Genomic DNA, 20,060 nt, shown 5'->3' on the forward strand with positions numbered 1-20,060 from the left:
TATAAATATATATATATATATATACTTCTATGATTATAGACTCCCTCGTTTGCCAATGCATGCTGTACGGGCCAGACTCTGTAGTAATTCGACCAAAAAGTATGATAAATAAAATCAAAATTCTGTAATACAGTGCCTAAAGGATCTAAAACAAGTATTCATAATTATATACATTTATTGTATCACTTTAAGTTTTTTGTTGACTTTTGACATGAATAAAAATTAGATATCTTTGTAAAGAAATGTTACGCGATATCTTAATTCCACTCTAAAAGGGAACATTTTCATGAACATTCTGTTTAAATATGTAACTACATAGATGTGACCTTACAGAAAACTTTAATCAAACGTTACAAAAACCATAAATTCTTAGAAAATCCGGTTTATAACACCAGTTTATATAACATAACTTCAGAATCAGGATTTGTTCCCGGTTCCTTTATATACTGTTACAAAAATATCTACATGTTTATGATAGGTACATGCACATTATGTCAATTTTGACTATCATCTCACCTTGAAATATGAGGACAAAATTGTAATAGAGAACCCCCAAAAATCACGATTTTGATTCATCTTAGATATTTTTGTTTAGAGATTTCGTGCCTTTGGCACTCATTACGCCCTTCCCTAAACGTGTTACGTGTTGGACACCCCCCCTCCTCATTAACTACGTCTGAAACACACCGACAATTGAACCTGGTACATTGCGCATAAATTGAACTATTATAACGAAAGGTAAAATTCAAGTTACATATTTTGTAAGTTTTATTGATGAACTTAGTCCAGTCTCGAAAGGCAAGTAGAGATTTAAAACATTTCCTGAACATCGGCAATTCGCGCCTTCGAATGAGAAATAATCTCCCTCATAAAAGTGATTTGGACCCCCACTCCTTTCCCTGCCGATCTGAGGACAGAGATGACCAATGGCAAATTCAAGGGAATATATTACCTTCTGTTTTTGTTCAAAAACTGGACGTGTCCTCTCATGACCTTTATAATACAAATTCACCAGGTTGATTTTTAAAATCTTTTTAATGTTTTACATAAGCTCAAATTAAAGTCCAATAATATACGCACATCAAATCAATTATCGCTCTCATTAATTCAATTGATGCGCACATCCATGGGGTGGAAATATTGCTCGCAAAAATTAATTTAGAGCTCTGTATGAATGACTTGATTATCTCTTTTAATTCAATGGAGGATCTTTTTAATTATATATACAAGGCTATTTCATAAGCAATTAATGCGCGCATCATTTTTTTTTTAAAAGAGCAACAATTCAATTAAAGAAATCATTCAATTGTGGATATCTTGAATTGAAGATTATATCTCAATTAGATAATCTCTCTAAAATAATTATTCCACGCATCAATTTAATTAATGATATCATTAATTCAATAGAAGAGAGCAATAATTCAATTATTGTGCACATTAAGTGATGTTAGCATTAATGAATTATTGCTCTCTTCAATTGAATTGTAGCCTGTATTAATTCTATTGTTGGTATCATTAAATTATAATTCATTTGAGGAGAGCAACAATTAAATTATTGCCTGCATCAATTCAGCAGAATAAATAATGATATCAATAATTCAATTCATGCTCGCAATATATATATAATGCAGAATTGAAGATATTAATTATTTGAAGAGATCTTTGATTGCAATGTTGGTGCATGAAATGAATTGATAATATCTTCAAATAATTAAAGATATCTTCAAATATTTGAGTTTGTTAATTTGGCGCTCCATAGATCTAAAACTATTCCTAGTGGATTCTGGTGCTTTCTGACTCAGACATCACAACAGCTCTTGCCACAAATGAATCTCACCATACAAGTGATAAAAACACACTTGAATATGTTGCAGAAAAATAAAGATCAGGTGGGTCGCATATACCTATAGCCACCTCTCTCTTAATTTCTTCATAGGATTCATATACTTAAAGGGATTTTTCTCCTTGAAAAGGTGATATTTAAAAATATGTCACTTTTCAAGGAATTTTATAATCCCCCAATAGTATGTACCGGGGTAATTTCTAAACTGTTTGGTGAAAATGTTGACAATTAAGAATCAGTCACTGGTTATCCATGTGGAATTTAGCTATCTCATATGAATAAACTTTTGATTATTTTACTACAATGTACCATATTAACCAATTTCGGAAATAATTCCTTATTTGTCTTAAATTTTGATTTGATATAAAGAGCAAACTGAAATGATAAACCAAAGTTCACATTCAACACCAGTGAGGCAATTGTATACAAATATCAAATTCATATATTACAGAATTCATTAAGATATTTGAATTATTCTAATCTTTTAATGTTCCATGGTAGCAATGAAAACAGCAGGTCTTTTATTCTCAGTCATATATTTTATTATATTACAGGAGATGTTATATGTACAATTAGTATATATATATATATATACATTATATATGTAATTGCATGTGCCAAAAAAATGTATGCATACATGAGTAATTCAACCACAGACATATCAATAAATTTGCATTTAATACATTGAATGTAGTCCTTTGATTAAATAATCAACACAGATGGATCCATATGATAATACATGTATTTGTAAAAGAAAAAAAAAGAGTTCCATTTCTCATACAAATGATATCTGTACAAATATCAAAATCAACAAGAGGCCCAGGGGCCACATCGCTCACCTGAGTCACCTTGGCCCTGCTGTTTTGATTTTTAAATGTTATTTTATCAATCTTTATTCTCATGAATAATGTGACCCAAACCTACCTCTAAAGAACACAACATTACTAAAATGAAATCATATAACACAAATATATGACAAGCATGATATTGCTGTTCTGGATAAGACCAAGGTATGAAGTCATAGGTCTTGGTATGATATGAAAGACTTTGCCATAAGTAATCTATATACAATACATGAAAGCCCTATCTAAAATAGTCCTGGATATACTTAATAAGTTATACTTTCTTAAAAGTAGGTCAAACTCAGAGTTCAGGGTCACAAGGTCAAAGAACATAATATGATTGATTGTTTTAGCTGTTTTCCGCCACACTCAACAATTTTTCAGTTATCTGGTGGTGCCCAGTTTTTATTGGTGGAAGAGAGAACCCAGATACAATGTACCTGGGAAGAGACCACTGACCTTCCGAGAGTAAACTGGGAAACTTTCTCACTTACCGGTGCAAGCAGGATTCGAACCCACGCCAACCACTGAAGAGACATTATTTGTCGAAATGCGCATCTGGTGCATCAAAATTGGTACCATATAAGTTTTACCTTAAACACAATGTAGTTCAGGACACACTGAATAGGTCAGATTTGTTTTGCCATAAAAATTGTATATACAAGATATGAAAGCTCTAGCTTAAATAGTTCAAGAGATATCTTTAAAGATTTTTCCTTTAAATATACATGTATCAGCATATAAAACTTTGATCCCCTATTGTTACCACACCATACCTCCCGGGAAATGATTTTAACAAACTTGAATATGCACTATGTCAGGAAGGTTTAATGTAAATTTGTGTGCTTCATACTAAATTTGAAAAGAATTCTGTTATTCGAATCGTAGATTGATCGCTGTTCGTTATCTTCACCTTTCAGTTATAGAATTTAGTTAAAAATATTCAATTGTTAACATCGACGGACTACAACGGACGCAGACCAATAGCAATATGTCATCTGAGTTTACTCAAGTGACCTAAAATTGTATAATTTTTCTAAAGCTTTTGAAAATTGATAATGCTATTAAAGCCTAGTCTGATCCCTTGCACTCCATTTCAATAGTTAAGCGTAAAAACAGACTGGAGTGGATGGGGACCAAACTTAAGAAAGCTGTGAGATTAGTTCAATATTCAAACCTACAGTTTTTGAATAATAAGTATTTAACCCAACTAGGATGATTTCATCCAAAATATTTCACTAAAAATATTTGTGGGGATATTAGTTCACACAGACATTATGTTTCAAAATGAGTACGAGTATGGAAATGAACTGGGGTTCAAATTGACTGGCTACGTATACCTAACATGGCTACATCAACAAAGAAAATCACTTGAAGCTGTGAGTTTTTAGGTTATATGTGGGTTTAAGGAATATTTGAAAGTATGCTTGGAAACAAGTATAGTGGGAAAATATGTTAGGAATTATTTAATATTAAATTCATGAGACAGCGATGCCGGAATGCAGTGATAGAGGGACTTAACCATGCACTTTTTTTCTGTGCCGTAAATTGAAGATTTTTAATAAGGGGCTCATCTGAAGCTCTAGCACTCTGACTTGCCCCAATATCTTCTCAAAGAGCTACAATTTTTGGGTTTAGTTCTGCATCTAGTTTTTTAGGAGAAGATTTTAAAAGATTTTCCTTGTATATATTTCACATATAAAACTTAGATCCCCTATTGTGACCCCACTCTACCCCTGTGAGCCATGACCTTTAACAAACTTGAATCTGTACTATATATGAATGTAAAACTTTGATCCTCGATTGTGACCTCACCCTACCCCCGGATACCATGATTTGCACAAAACAGGAACCTTTTATGTGAATTCAACTTTCCTGGTCCAGTGGTTCTTGAAAAGGTTTTTTAAATGACCCCACCCTATTTTTGCATACCCCTTATCTATTGATGATGCATACCAAGTTTGATTGAAACTGGCCCAGTGGTTCACTCTGGAGAAGAAAATGAAAATGTGAAAAGTTTACAGAGAGACAGACGACAGGCAAAGGTGATCAGAAAAGCTCATTTGAGCCTTTGGCTCAGGTGAGCTAAAAAAGTATATAAACATGTTCTATGTTAAACCTGTTTGTTGTATTGCTTAACAGCTCCATTGCCAGCATCTACCCTTACTGAGCTTACAGTGTCAGACCTTGATATCATCATCATCACTCATTTTGACTATCCAGGCCAAATTAATAGTTTTGCAAGGGTGAGGCCTGGCTGTCCTGTCGAGGTTGAAGTTTGTACTTCTACACTTGGCGACCCAGTGGATTGATCCTATCCAATCCTCTAAACTCTAGGTCTCGTTTTAGGATCTCATCCCATGTCAGCTTTGGTCTACCTGTGAAGTTCTTTTCTGTTGATCATGATGCATAACATTCTGACAAATCTGCAAAAATATTTAGAGAAGTGATTAGTAAAAGGTCTTCGTAAAAGGTAGCAAAAAATGTACAATTAGATAAAATCATAATTTCTATTTCTACAAAGTAAGTGTTTATCAAATGATCAGCTGTAAATATTAATTCACACATCAATTATCATTTTTAAAGATTCAAAGTGATACAGATATCATAGACATTTTATGACAAATATATCATAACTTCAGATTGTTTATATGAAAAACAAATGTATCCCCAGCTCCCCAAATTGGAAGTGCTCCAAATGAAACCTCCAACCCCTTAATGTACTGCATAGTATGGAAGATAAAGCATGAGCAGGAACAGAGACATTATGAACTCCAATAATTAAGCCACATAGGAGAAGGGTTCACAAACTATTTTACACCCTCCACCCCTACAATCCACTATATTAGGGACAACATTTGGATCTTTGATCTGTCCCTGCAATATGCACATCGCAAATGGCATTGAAGTATTCTACAAAATTTCAAGTCTATCGGATAAGCCGTATAGGAGAAGTATTCACAAGCTATTTTAACATCCTCCACACCTCTTAGATCTACTATTAACTTTTAGAAAAATAATTGGACCCTCCTGTCCCGACAATATGCACATCTACAAATGGCAATGAAGCATTGTACAAAGTTTCAAATCTATCCAATAAGCCATATAGGAAGAGAAGTGTTGACAAGGTATTTTACATCCTCCACCCCTCTAAGATCTACTATTAACTTTTAGGAAAATAATTGGATCCTTCCATCCCACCAATATACACATCTACAAATGGCAATGAAGCATTGTACAAAGTTTAAAGTCTATCTGATAAGCCATATAGGAGAAGTGTTCACAACATTTTGTGGCAGACGGACAGAAAGTACAAAAACAATATGTCTCCCCTGAAAGAGGGGAGACATAATTACAGTACTGCAGCAATATTTTCACTGTAAGTTGGAGGCTGTCAAAATACGAATTATCAATATACTCTTAAGGTGCAAATCAAAACTTGTATATATATACCTTTTCTCAATACATTTTAATGCGTTTTATTTCATCTCTAGTGGACTCTCTTTAGGACTGGCTCATTTTGCTGGGAATATGGGCATCTAGCTATCCTGGTGCCATGCTCTTTTTAATGAATATTGTATTTTCTAGGTTATGTCAAAGCCACTTTTTCTCTTTGATGCAAAATTATGTTTGACTGAAATTAAAGTGAAGGTTATTTAACAAGAAATCTAGTAGACACATTCAAGCAATACCTGTTCCCTACCACTACTAACTATATATTTATTCAACATATGTTCAAATTCAATGGAACCATTGGACTTCATATACTATTTTGTCAAAATGCACAGTATTAATGAAGAGGGTGTTACAACTTACATATACCAGATAAGACATATCATCAATGTTCTACCTATTAATATCTGCTCTAGAACCTGATTTTCATGCACCCATGTTATGATGGACTGTATTATGGTATTTATCAAGCTCTTTCATCTGTCTGTTAGCTTTTATAAAAATTCTAAATCTTAGTTTATCAATCCTTATACCCACTCAGGTGATCTAATCAGTAATTAAAAAAACTGATTATTCTTTTTGAACATAATATCTAGCAAAGATACTTACGTACATATGTAACTTTAAAATGATACTTATGCCTTGTTCAAACAGCGGTTTTAATGCATATTTTGAATTAAAATTTTCAAACTTTAATGCGCATCAAATATACTTCGTAGAATAGATATAGGCCCCTGCATAATGACAAATTTGAGTCACATGCATCATACCCCTGGTTAGCTATAGATTTATATTTATGCTAATTTTGACTGAAAAACTAATTTTAAAAAACTTAATTGATCGCTAAAAATAGTGAACATTAAGTAATTAGAAAATGCCAGATGTAGATCTGTGCTCTGCAGAGACATACTGGGTCATATATGCATAAAGAAGAAAAAAACTATAAAACAATTCTCTTTGATCCACTGTAAATTGTAGGAAAATATTCGATCCCTGGGTCAGAAGAACGTGAACAACATTAAATGATAATGAAGTATTGTACACAATGGCCTTCATTTTTGCAGTTACTGCCATTACACCGGAAGTAGGGGGCGTGCTTACTGATGGGGTCCCCCCCCCCAATTGTGGCCCCATCCTACCCCCGGGGGCCATGATTTGAACAAACTTGAATTTGCACTATGTCAGAAAGTTTTCATGTAAAAATCAGCTTTTCTGGCTCAGTGGTTCTTGAGAAGAAGATGTTTAAAGATTTTTCATATATATTTGTATGTAAAACTTTGATCCCCTATTGTGGCCCCATCCAACCCCCGGGGCCCATGATTTGAACAAACTTGAATCTGCATTATGTCAGGTAGCTTTCATGTAAATCTCAGGCCATCATTAAAAATATTTTTCTTTGATGTACTCTGACTCACATTTTTCAAGGTGGGTCGGTAGGTAGGTTTTTTTTTTTTTTTTTGGTTTTTTTTTAACGTCATGAAAATTTGTAATATTTTCTTTTAGAATAAGGAGAATTTTCTATTTTTCAAGGGACCCCCCCCCCCCAAAAAAAAGTTTTAAATTGCTGGAAAAAATGGTCGGGTAGGAGCAAATTTGATTGGTCGGTCGGAGTACATCAAACAAATCAATGTTTAAATTTGACCTCAGCTTTTCTGGCTTAGTGGTTCTTGAGAAGAAGATTTTTAAAGTTTTTCCCTATATATTTGTATGTAAAACTTTGATCCCCCCTTGTGGCCCCATCCTACCCCCGGGGGCCATGATTTGAACAAACTTGAATCTGCAATATGTCAGGAAGCTTTCAGGTAAATTTCAGCTCTTCTGGCCCAGTGGTTCTTGAGAAGAAGATTTTTAAATGACCCCACCCTATTTTTGTGATTATCTCCCCCTTGAAAGGGACATGGCCCTTCATTTGAACAAACTTGAAAGCCCTTCACCCAAGGATGCTTTTGGCCAAGTTTGGTTGAAATTGGCCCAGTGGTTCTGGAGAAGAAGTCGAAAATGTGAAAAGTTTACAGACAGACAGACAGACGACAGACAAAATGTGATCAGAAAAGCTCACTTGAACCTTTGGTTCAGGTGAGCTAAAAATAAATTAAAATATGCAAATTCATTTTTGGGTTGAATGTATTAATTGTTACACAAATTTACTACATGTATATGTATCTATAGTTTACAAATCATTACATTTTGCTAAATGATATAATTATTCTACACATATCATCTAAGATTTTAATTATACAAAATAAGATCATATAAAATCTGTAAATAAATTATGGATCAACAAAATTGTTAAATACTAAGATCTGCTTTCATCTTTACTGTACTTAAGGCCACATAGAATTTCATATTTACAGATTATCATCCACGCCCACCCCTCTCAAAATTATCCACCCCATTGTTTTTTATTCTACCTTTTTTTTAAAAAAAAGAAGTTGAGAACAAATATTTGGCTTGTATATCAAACATTTAGAGCATTTCAATGACTGACCCTAACATTTTGGCATGTTGTGGTTATATTTGACATGTTTCTATTATAAGGGTACCCAAAGATGTGGTAGTTGTGAAGGACTGTTGCAGTGTGATATGCATTTGGTCAAGTGACTGCACATGTATGCCTTGTTAAAATTGATTAATGGAGATGCTATTGAATGTGAAAGTATTCGATACCATGCCATTTCCCAATTCTGTGTTTGGAACTTTTATTATTGAGTGTGCATGTCTTAGACTAGAAGAAGATGATGGCAAACTGAATTGAATAATGTTAAGCAAAAGAACTACAGTACAGTGACTGTTGCTTTGTGGTACAATGATGGTAATTATGACTCATTAATTAGCGGATACGGCAATGGCATATCCTGATCCTCCATAAACTGTATATTCAAACAAGAGGCCCATGGGCCACATCGCTCACCTGATTCACCTTGGCCCATATTTAAAGATTTGTTCTACATATTCGCTTCTAAAACTTTGATCCCTATTTAAGTATTGTGGCCCAACCTACTCACGGGGCCATGATTTCTCCTACCTAAAATCTAACTCCAAAAAACCCCACACAAACATAGCTTGTAAAGGGGATAGGAGGACGTGCCTGGTGTTTAATAATTCAATGTGTACAGGCATTAGAAAAATGTGTATATGCAAAAACATACTTTAAATTGTATGCAAACAGTCTATACGAAAGTTTTTTGGACCACACAGGACATTCGGTCCTGTGTAATCAATGAACACACGGGACCGAACCAAATTTTGTCAGACCGAAAAACCTAATGTAAAAAAGAGAAACACGTGAAAATGCAAAACCAAGGAAATCTTATTTATTATACTAGTAATACTATACCAGGGATCCCTCCCGCATAATACTTTAGACGGTCCATGCGGTTTAATCACATTCATTTACGTATTTGGATTTGTGTGATATTTTTTACTTACAACAAACATTTAATTGACTCCGCGTCAAAATAATAAAGCTTAAAACCGAATACTGAGACATCGGACATTCCGGTCCGGTGTAAAAAATGACACATCGGACCTGAGGCACTGCACATCGGTCAGGTCCGACGTCTTTCGCATAGACTGTGCAAAATGATACCCATGTCTAGTCCTATTATAACATTGGAAGGAAAATTTGATCTGGCCACCATTGCTATACGACATTTTAAGTTACGAAAAATAAAAAATTTACATATGAACACCTAGGCTGTGTCAAGCTGAGTGAGCAAGTTTGTGCAGAACGAACAAAAATTACACCAAACACAGCGACACCTTTTCAAAATTTTATTTTTACAAACTTGAATCTGCACTACAGAGCTGTATGTCAGGAAGCTTTCATGTAAATTATGTAAACTGCTCTGGCCTAATGGTTCTTGAGAAGAAGATTTTTATGGCCCCATTCTACCCCAGGGGGTCATGATTTTAACAAACCTGAATCTGCACTATGTCAGGAGTTTTTATGTAAATTTGTACTTTCCTAGCCCAGTGTTTCTTGAGAAGATGATTTTTAAAGATTTTACCTTTATATTTGTATGTAAAATATTTGATCCCCTATTGTGGCCCCATCCTACCTATGGGGGTCATGATTTGAACAAACTTCAATCTACACTATGTCAGGAAGCTTTCATGTAAATTTCAGCTCTTCTGGCCCAGTGGTTCTTTAGGGGACAATTTTTAAATGACCCAACCCTAATTTTGCAATTTTGTAATTCTATATTCCCTTTGAAAGGGGGTGTGGCCCTTTATTTGAACAAACTTGAAAGCCCTTCACAAAGGATGCTTTTTGTCAAGTTTGGTTGAAATTGGCCCAGTGGTTCTTGAGAAGAAGTCAGAAATGTGAAAGTTTACAGACAGACGGACAACAGGGGATTGGAAAAGCTCATTTAAACTTTCAGCTCAGGTGAGCTAAAAATTACTATTATTCAAAAAAGCGCAAAAGAATGTTCAACTTCAGTGTTACATGAAAATGTACTTCAAAATCACTTAAAAACAATTATAATATTGCTGTATGAAAATTTTCTGTCCAAAGAAAACAATGTAAAAAAAAATATGAAGTAATCTACACTCTTCAGCAACATGCAAGTATAATGAACGGGAAATATATATTCTGAAAAATAAAAAATACACCACCTGCCCCATTTTTTTCCAAGCAAGGATGGAAATCTAAAAAATAATTTTATGACTATGTGGCCTAAAATATTTTGTATACTTACTAATTTCAAAACTCGAAAAGGAAATGTTATCCATGTGAAGCACTCTGTTCATCCTCTGGGGAAGACAATCTTTGATTTGCAGTTTGTGTCATGACTACACCATGATATCTTCTAATCTCGTCATACTATCAGAAAGTAGTTTTGGCAGTTGGCAAGTGTATCAATGGTGTAACTTCTTCATGATCAGATCTTCTATACTGTGTCATATTCAGCATAAAGTAACAAGGGCTATCATCTAGTTCTGAGGTACTGAGGAAGGGCTGTTTTTCTCAACACAGCCTTTCTTCTGGTATTCTTATGGATACTTTATTCATCTTTTAATTACATTTCCTTCTTAGAGATTAAAAGTTGAAGACCACTGAAAGAAAAAGAAGTGATTTAATGAGTTCCATGTACAACTGTAGTTTATCGAATGTGCTGACCAGAATATTATCTAACTGTAGCCCCCCTCCCCGATCAAGCATGCAATGTCATACATGTATCTGAAATCAATACTTATAAAAATTAATTAAAATTAAAATGTTCAAATCTACAATCTTGTTACACATCTCCTATATTTTTTACTTATCATAACTTTGAATTTTTAATAAGTGTGTCCTTTTGTCCACAAACTTTAACAACCCCTCATAAACAATTTACAAATATGATATCAGAAATAATAATCTAAAAACATTATCCTGTTGTTCATAGATGCCATCAACACTAAGAGTATAACAAATAACAAAAGTTCTCCTGACATTGTCCCATTCTGAAAGCCCAAAGGCAGGGGGTTACCCAGAATTGTGTCTAAAGAGAGGAATAATATTTATGGAATTAAACAAAAAATTAGTTATAATTTTTTTAAATTTTTAGCTATGAATTCATGTTAAAAAATTGGTAGCTCAGTGGTAACAGAGCATTTGCTTCATGATGAAGAAATCATGGTTTCGAGCCATGCTAATGTACTTTATTTAGGGTGTAAATGTAGGTAGTGAGGTGAATGCTCCATCGTCATATTTAGCATTCAAAAGAGAAAGTTGCTGGTCTTTCAGATGAGACCTTCAAACACCACATGCATGCGTCTAAATGTGTCGCACTTCATATTACTGAAATATTCTCTACAGGTATTATACTAAAATCAAACAAACACATATAATCATATACATGTTAAAAATCTTAATTTTAGAAATTTCTTCTTCTGACAAAATGATGCGCAAGCATATAAATGGAAGCTATGCCACTATATGTCATGACACTGTACAGCTTGATCAGTTTATACATCACATAAACAATCACAGATGTAAACAATCAAGAAAAACTCAGTACACAACATCATCCCTTAATTTTGTATTGTAGCTGAAGATCATTCTTCCAAGATCGAAATGCAGCTTGGAAATGATTAGCGAGGGTTGAATTATTCTTAAAAAGTAGATTGAAAGCAAAGGGTAACTGCCAAAGTTACCAGGAGACAATAATCCATACATCGTTCGAATTTCCTCCACTGCCACCTAAAGTGCACGTGTAAACCACGCGTGTGACACCACAGCCCGACAGGCTACATTGTAAACAAATAAAATGCATTCAGAGTAATAGTTTTGCATATCATATTCTGTTTGGTTTATAGTCTTAGTAGTTACATACCTATGCGGTACGCCTGTACCATGTGCGTACTGCAAGCAGTGCGGCGTAATGTACATTTGCATCCTCGGGGATTTCAACCCGGACAAAGTGGAACATGCCAATCCGAATACATATACACCTTTCTTTTTTATTTTTGCATTTTTATTTATTTATCTATTTATTATTTATGTCATGGCGTTGGAAAAAACTTCAAAGTAGGGAGACAGATGTAAAGGGGTATACGTTCCAATCATCCAAAAAATGTGCCGTGTGGGGGTGGGGTAGGGGGGTTGATTCCTAAGGACCTGGCGCATTTCTTTTTGTGAAATTCCATCCAAAATCAATATGAATTCTTAGTATACAGAGTACATTAACTGCAAAGATTATATTTCAAAAAGAAAAGAAAAACCAAACAGTTCACGCAGATTTATCACTTTTATCATCGAAATTTTCAGTAACTCGGGTACTCTGTCGCTTGTACATAACACGATCGGTATGAAACACCATTTAATCAGTCTATGTAATAAAAAACCCATTGATAACATGCAAAAAAATTCTTTCAACCGTGTTTACTTACCTCAGATGGGCCAACTTCTTTCCCTGGAAAACTCCATTATGATGATATCACAAATGACGTCATTTAAAACAGAGCATGCGCACTTCGAAAGTGTGTAAGCCATGCTCGCAAGGAAAAAAGATGGACGAGTGCTAAATCTTTACACACCTGTTACACACATCTCATAAATCCTGTTAAGTAAACACTTCAGGATTTTGATGGTAGATGACGTATTTAATGATTTTATGCTGATTTTTATAAAAATCCAACTGAACACCACCATTTCCGTGTTCCTTTGGCCGACCCCGTGTTGATCTACACGTGTGCCTTCTTATTCACTGGTTCAATTGACAGGGCTTACAAACACACACACACACACACACATACGTGTAACGCGTGTCAAATGAACACCTTAACTCCCCACCTGCAACTGAACACTTCTACAGTTATTGGTATTTTAGTACGAAAATTTACTATTTGGTACTAAAAACAACATAGAAGACATTGCTGGGGTCGAAATTTGTGAAATATAGTTTTATTCACTCCTTGAATTTTTGCTTATCAAGTGAACACTTTCCTTTACACACTGTCAATTGAACACTTTCCTTTACACACAGGCAATTGAACACTTTTCTTTACACACGGTCAATTGAACACTTTCCTTTACACACAGGCAATTGAACACTTTCCTTTACACACGGTCAATTGAACACTTTCCTTTACACACAGGCAATTGAACACTTTCCTTTACACACAGGGGATTGAACACTTTCTTTTACACACGGTCAATTGAACACTTTCCTTTACACACGGTCAATTGAACACTTTCCTTTACACACAGGCAATTGAACACTCTGAAACACGCGGCCAGTTAAACACTCTGATACACACGGGCAATCAAACACTTTGAAACATCCAAACAATCATTCTCACCACGCTAAATACATAAGGCCAATCTCTAAAACTTACAAAAAAGTGTGAAACGATTACATAAATGGAAATTGGGATGGGATAGACAGGGAATCCACACATTTCGTTGAAATTATCGCCTTAAGAAAATCAACAACAAAAAAAGGGGGGGGGGATAGTATTGATTGGATGATTGATTGCTTATATAATTTACGTCCCGTCGAGAATATTTTATTCATATTGAGACGTAACCAGCTTTAAGCGGAGTACCTATCCAATGTATCCATAGGGTTCAAGGTCGTAGCAGCGAGGGTTCTTTGAAATATCGTGCGAACACCTACTACATGTACGACCAGGGATCTACGTTTATAAGGTCACATCTAAAAGATCCGTGATTCTCACTTCTAAATGTCGAGCGTTTGGCGAAGGAGCAATCACTACCAATTTCAACGTCTTAAAATTGGGTTTGCGAATGAACGGTGCTTGAACTCACGACCTCCCGGTTACGAAGCGAACTCTCTACCATTGAGCTACCGCGACCGGTCGGGGGAGGGGTAGTAGTGTCCATAATGATAACTTTAATTGTAATAATAACTTATAATCATTATCATTATATATATATATATATAATATATATATAAAACACTAAATAATCACAACTAGGTACTGAAAATTTTCGCCCCAGCCCGGGGTCGAACCAGCGACGTACGGCACCCACCGCCAAGCAAGATTGTCAAACCAGTGCGTAAGTCCACTCGGCCACAACGATTTCCCTGATTGATATATATATATATATATATATATATATATATATATATATATATATATATACTTCTATGATTATAGACTCCCTCGTTTGTCAATACATGCTGTACGAGCCAGACTCGGTAGTAATTCAACCAAAAAGTATGATAAATAAAATCAAAATTCTGTATAATACAGTGCCTAAAAGATTTAAAAACAAGTATTAATAATTATATACATTTTTTGTATTACTTTTAAGTTTTTTGTTGACTTTTGATATAGATAAAAATTAGATATCTTTGTAAAAAAAAAAAATGTTACGCGATATCTTAATTCCACTCCAAAAGGTAACATTTTCATGAACATTCTGTGTAAATGTAACTACATAGATGTGGCCTTACAGAAAACTTTAATCAAACGTTGCAAAAACCATAAATTGTTTGAAAATCCGGTGTATAACACCAGTTTATATAACTTCAGAATCAGGATTTGCTCCAGATTCCTTCATATACTGTTACAAAAATATCTACATGTTTATGATATGTACATGGAAATTATGTCAATTTTGACTATCATCTCACTTTGAAATATGAGGACAAATTTGTAATAGAAAACCCCCAAAAATCACGATTTTCCTTCATCTTAGATATTTTTGTTTAGAGATTTCGTGCTTTAGGCACTCATTACGTCCTCCCCTTGGATAATTCCTGGTTTCGCTCCCGCCACATGCCAACAACTAAATATCGCTAAACGTGTTGGACCCCCCCCCCCTCCCACTAAACACGTCTGAAACACACTGAGGACAGGGATGACCAAATTCAAGGGAATACATTACTTTCTGTGTTTGTTCAAAAACTGGACGTGTCCTCTCATGACTTTTGTAATACAAATTCACCAGGATGATTTTTAAAATCTTAATGTTTTACATAAGCTCAAATAATTGAAGTCCAATAATATCCATGTGGTGGAAATATTGCTTGCAAAAATTAATTTAGAGCTCTGTATGAATGACTTGATTATCTCTTTTAATTCAATAGATCTTTTTAATTATATATACAGGGCTATTTCATAAGTAATTAATGCGCACATCGTTGTTTTGTTTTTAAAAAGAGAGCAACAATTCAATTAAAGAAATAATTCATTCAGTTGTGAATATGTCGAATTAATTAAGGATTATATCTCAATTAGATAATTACTCTCACTAATATAATTATTGCACGCATCAATTTAATTAATGATATCATTAATTCAATAGAAGAGAGCAATAATCCATTTATTGCGCACATTAAGTGATGTTAGCATTAATGAATTATTGCTCTCTTCAATTGAATTGTAGCATGCATTAATTCTATTGTTGGTATCATTAAATTATAATTCATTTGAGGAGAGCAACAATTAAGTTATTGTGTGCATCAATTCAGCGGAATAAATAATGATATCAATAATTCAATTCAAATGAAGATATCATTAATTATTTGAAGAGATCTTTGATTGCAATGTTGCGTGCATGAAATGAATTAATAATATCTTCAAATAATTAAAGATATCTTCAAATATCTGAGTTTGTTATTTTGGCGCTCCATAGATCTAAAACTATTCCTAGTGGATTCCAGTGCTTTCTGACTCAAGACATCATACCAGTTCTTGCCACAAATGAATCTCACCATACAAGTGATCTAGCCACCTCTCTTTTAATCTCTTCATAGTATTCATATACGTAAGAGGATTTTTCTCCTTGAAAAGGTGATATTTAAAAATTTGTCACTCTTTAAGGAATTTTATGATCCCCTAATAGTATGTACATGTACCATGATAATTTCTGAACTGTTCGGTGAAAATGTTGACAATCAAGAATCAGTCACTGGTTATTCATGTGAAATTTAGCTATCTCATATGAATAAACTCTTGATTATTTTACTACAATGTACCATATTAACCAATTTCGGAAATAATTCCTTATTTGTCTTAAATTTTAATTTGATATAAAGATCGAGCAAACTGAAACAATAAACCAAAGTTCACATTGAACACCAGTGAGACAATCATATACAAATATCAAATTCATATGTTATAGAATTCATTAAGATATTTGAATTATTCTAATCTTTTAATGTTTCATGGTAGCAATGAAAACAGCAGGTCTTTTATTCTCAGTCATATATTTTATTATATAACAGGGGATATTACATGTACAATTAGTAAATATATATACATCATATATGTAATTGCATGTGCGAGAAAAATGTATACATACATACATAAGTAATTCAACCACAGACATATCCATAAATTTACATTTAATACATTGAATGAATTGAATATGTCCTTTGATTAAATAATCAACAAAGATGGATCCATATGATAATACATGTATTTGTAAAAGAAAAAAAGGAGTTCCATTTCTCATACAAATGATATAGGTAGAAATATCAAAATCAACAAGAGGCCCATGGGCCACATCGCTCACCTGAGTCATCTTGGCCCTGCTGTTTTGATTTTTAAATGCTATTTTATCAATCTTTATTCTCATGAATAATGTGACCCAAACCTAGCTCTAAAGAACACAACATTACTAAAATGAAATCATATAAGACAAAGATATGACTAGCATGATATTGCTGTTCTGGATAAGACCAAGGTAAAAAGTCGTAGGTCTTGGTATGATATGAAAGACCTTGCCATACGTAATCAATATACAAAACATAAAAGCCCTATCTAAAATAGTCCTGGATATACTTAATACGTTATACTTTCTTAAAAGTATGTCAAACTCAGAGTTCAGGGTCACAAGGTCAAATAACATAATATGATTGATTGTTTTAACTGTTTTCCGCCACACTCAACAATTTTTCAGTTATCTGGTGGTGCCCAGTTTTTATTGGTGGAAGAGAGAACCCAGATACAATGTACCTGGGAAGAGACCACCGACCTTCCGAGAGTAAACTGGGAAACTTTCTCAATTACCGGTGCGAGCAGGATTCAAACCCGCGCCAACCAGAGGTGAGAGGCTCCTCAACAAGATGAAAGGTTTTATCATAAGAAATTCATAATATATAATATATATGAAAGATCTGCCTTAAACACAATGTAGTTCAGGACATACTGAATAGGTCAGATTTGTTTTGCCATAAAAATTGTATATACAAGATATGAAAGACCTAGCTTAAATAGTTCAAGAGATATCTTTAAAGAATTTTCCTTTATATCAGCTAGCATATAAAACTTTGACCCCCTATTGTTACCACACCATAACTCCCGGGGAAATGATTTGAACAAACTTGAATATGCACTATGTCAAGAAGGTTTAATGTAAATTTGTGTGCTTCATACTAAATTTGAAAATAATTCCGTTATTTGAATCGTAGATTGATCGCTGTGCGGTATCTTCATCTTTCAGTTATAGAATTTAGTTAAAAATGTTCAATTGTTAATGTCGACGGACTACAACAGATGCAGATCAATAGCAATATGTCATCTGAGTTTACTCAAGTGACCTAAAATTGTATAATTTTTCTAAAGCTTTTGAAAATTGATAATGCTATAAAAGCCTAGTCTGATCCCTTACACCCCATTTCAATAGTTAAGCGTAAAAACAGACTGGTGGGGATGGGGACCAAACTTAAGAAAGCTGTGAGATTAGTTCAATATTCAAACCTACAGTATTTGAATAATAAGTATTTAACCCAACTGGGATGATTTCATCCTAAATATTTCAGTAAAAATATTTGTGAGGATATTAGTTCACACAGACATTATGTTTCAAAATGAGTATGAGTATGGAAATGAACTGGGGTTCAAATTGACTGCCTACTTAACATGGCTACATCAACAAAGAAATTGAAATCACTTGAAGCTGTTTTGGGGTTATATGTGGGTTTAGAAAATATTTGAAAGTATGTTTGGAAACAAGTATAGTGGGAAAATATGTTGGGAATTATTTAATATTAAATTCATGAGACAGTGATGCAGGAATGCAGTGATAGAGGGACTTAAACATGCACTTTTTTTCTCTGCCATAAATTGAAGTTTTTTTTTATAAGGGGTTCATCTGAAGCTCTCTTTTCAAAGAGCTACGGTTCTGCATCTAGTTTTTGAGGAGAAGATTTTAAAAGATTTTCCTTGTATATATTTCACATGTAAAACTTAAATCCCCTATTGTGACCCCCACCCTACCCCTGTGAGCTTTTTACAAACTTGAATATGCACTATATATGAATGTAAAACTTTGATTCTCTATTGTGACCCCACCCTACCCCCAGAGACCATGATTTGCACAAAACAGGAACCTTTCGTGTGAATTCAACCTTCCTGGTCCAGTGGTTCTTGAAAAGGTTTTTTAAATGACCCCACCCTATTTTTGCATTTCCATGATTATTTCCTTTTTGAAGGGTGCATGACCCTTTATATGAACAAACTTGAATACCCTTTATCTATTGATGATGCATACCAAGTTTGATTGAAACTGGCCCAGTGGTTCACTCTGGAGAAGAAAATGAAAATGTGAAAAGTTTATAAACAGACAGACGACAGGCAAAGGTGATCAGAAAAGCTCACTTGAGCCTTTGGCTCAGGTGAGCCAAAAAAGTATACAAACATGTTTAATGTTAAACTTGTTTGTTTTATTGCTAAACAGCTCCATTGCCAGCATCTACCCTTACTGAGCTTCCAGTGTCAGACCTTGATATCAATCATCATCACTCATTTTGACTATCCAGGCCAAATTAATCTTTTTGCAAGGGTGAGGCCTGGCTGTCCTGTCGAGGTTGAAGTTTGTACTTCCACACTTGGCGACCCAGTGGATTGATCCTATCCAATCCTGTAAACTCTAGGTCTTGTTCTAGGATCTCATCCCATGTCAGCTTTGGTCTACCTATGAAGTTCTTTTCTGTTGATAATGATGCATAACATTCTGACAAATCTGCAAAAATATTTAGAGAAGTGATTAGTAAAAGGTCTTCATAGAAATAGCAATAAATGTATAAATAGATAAAAATCATAATTTCTATTTCTACAAAGTAAGTGTTTATCAAATGATCAGCTGTAAATTACCTAGGCTGTGTCAAGCTGAATGAGCTAGTTTGTGCAGAACGAACAAAAATTACACCAAACACAGCGACACCTTTTGGAAATTTTATTTTTACAAACTTGAATCTGCACTACAGAGCTGTATGTCAGGAAGCTTTCATGTAAATGTAAACTGCTCTGGCCTAATGGTTCTTGAAAATTCTCTATACTTATTTGAATGTAAAACTTTGATCTCCTATTGTGGCCTCGGCCAACCTTCCCTGGGAGGCATGATTATGACAAACTTGAATCTGCACTATTTCAGGAAGCCTTTACGTAAATTTGTATTTTACTGGCCTTGTCATTTTCCTACTTCTTGTGAAGATTTTCCCTATATATTTGTACAT

The 20,060-nt window shown here is 34.2% G+C and overlaps 1 protein-coding gene and 1 long non-coding RNA gene across 2 annotated transcripts in view; one reads left to right on the forward strand and one right to left on the reverse strand.

The window, feature by feature from the left end:
* LOC130049293 (leucine-rich repeat-containing protein 70-like) overlaps positions 1-20,060 on the forward strand; it is a 1,034,056-nt gene that overhangs the window by 504,182 nt on the left and 509,814 nt on the right. The gene's annotated exons all lie outside the window — the stretch shown is intronic.
* Positions 1,814-13,300, reverse strand: LOC130049299 (uncharacterized). Its single transcript, XR_008797802.1, has 3 exons — positions 10,842-13,300; positions 6,139-6,319; positions 1,814-5,111 (listed from the first exon to the last, which is right to left on the reverse strand). It is a non-coding gene; the product is annotated as an uncharacterized LOC130049299 (long non-coding RNA).

The sequence above is a fragment of the Ostrea edulis genome, chromosome 8, assembly GCF_947568905.1.
Source record: "Ostrea edulis chromosome 8, xbOstEdul1.1, whole genome shotgun sequence".
In the NCBI taxonomy this organism is placed as follows: Eukaryota; Metazoa; Mollusca; class Bivalvia; order Ostreida; family Ostreidae; genus Ostrea; species Ostrea edulis.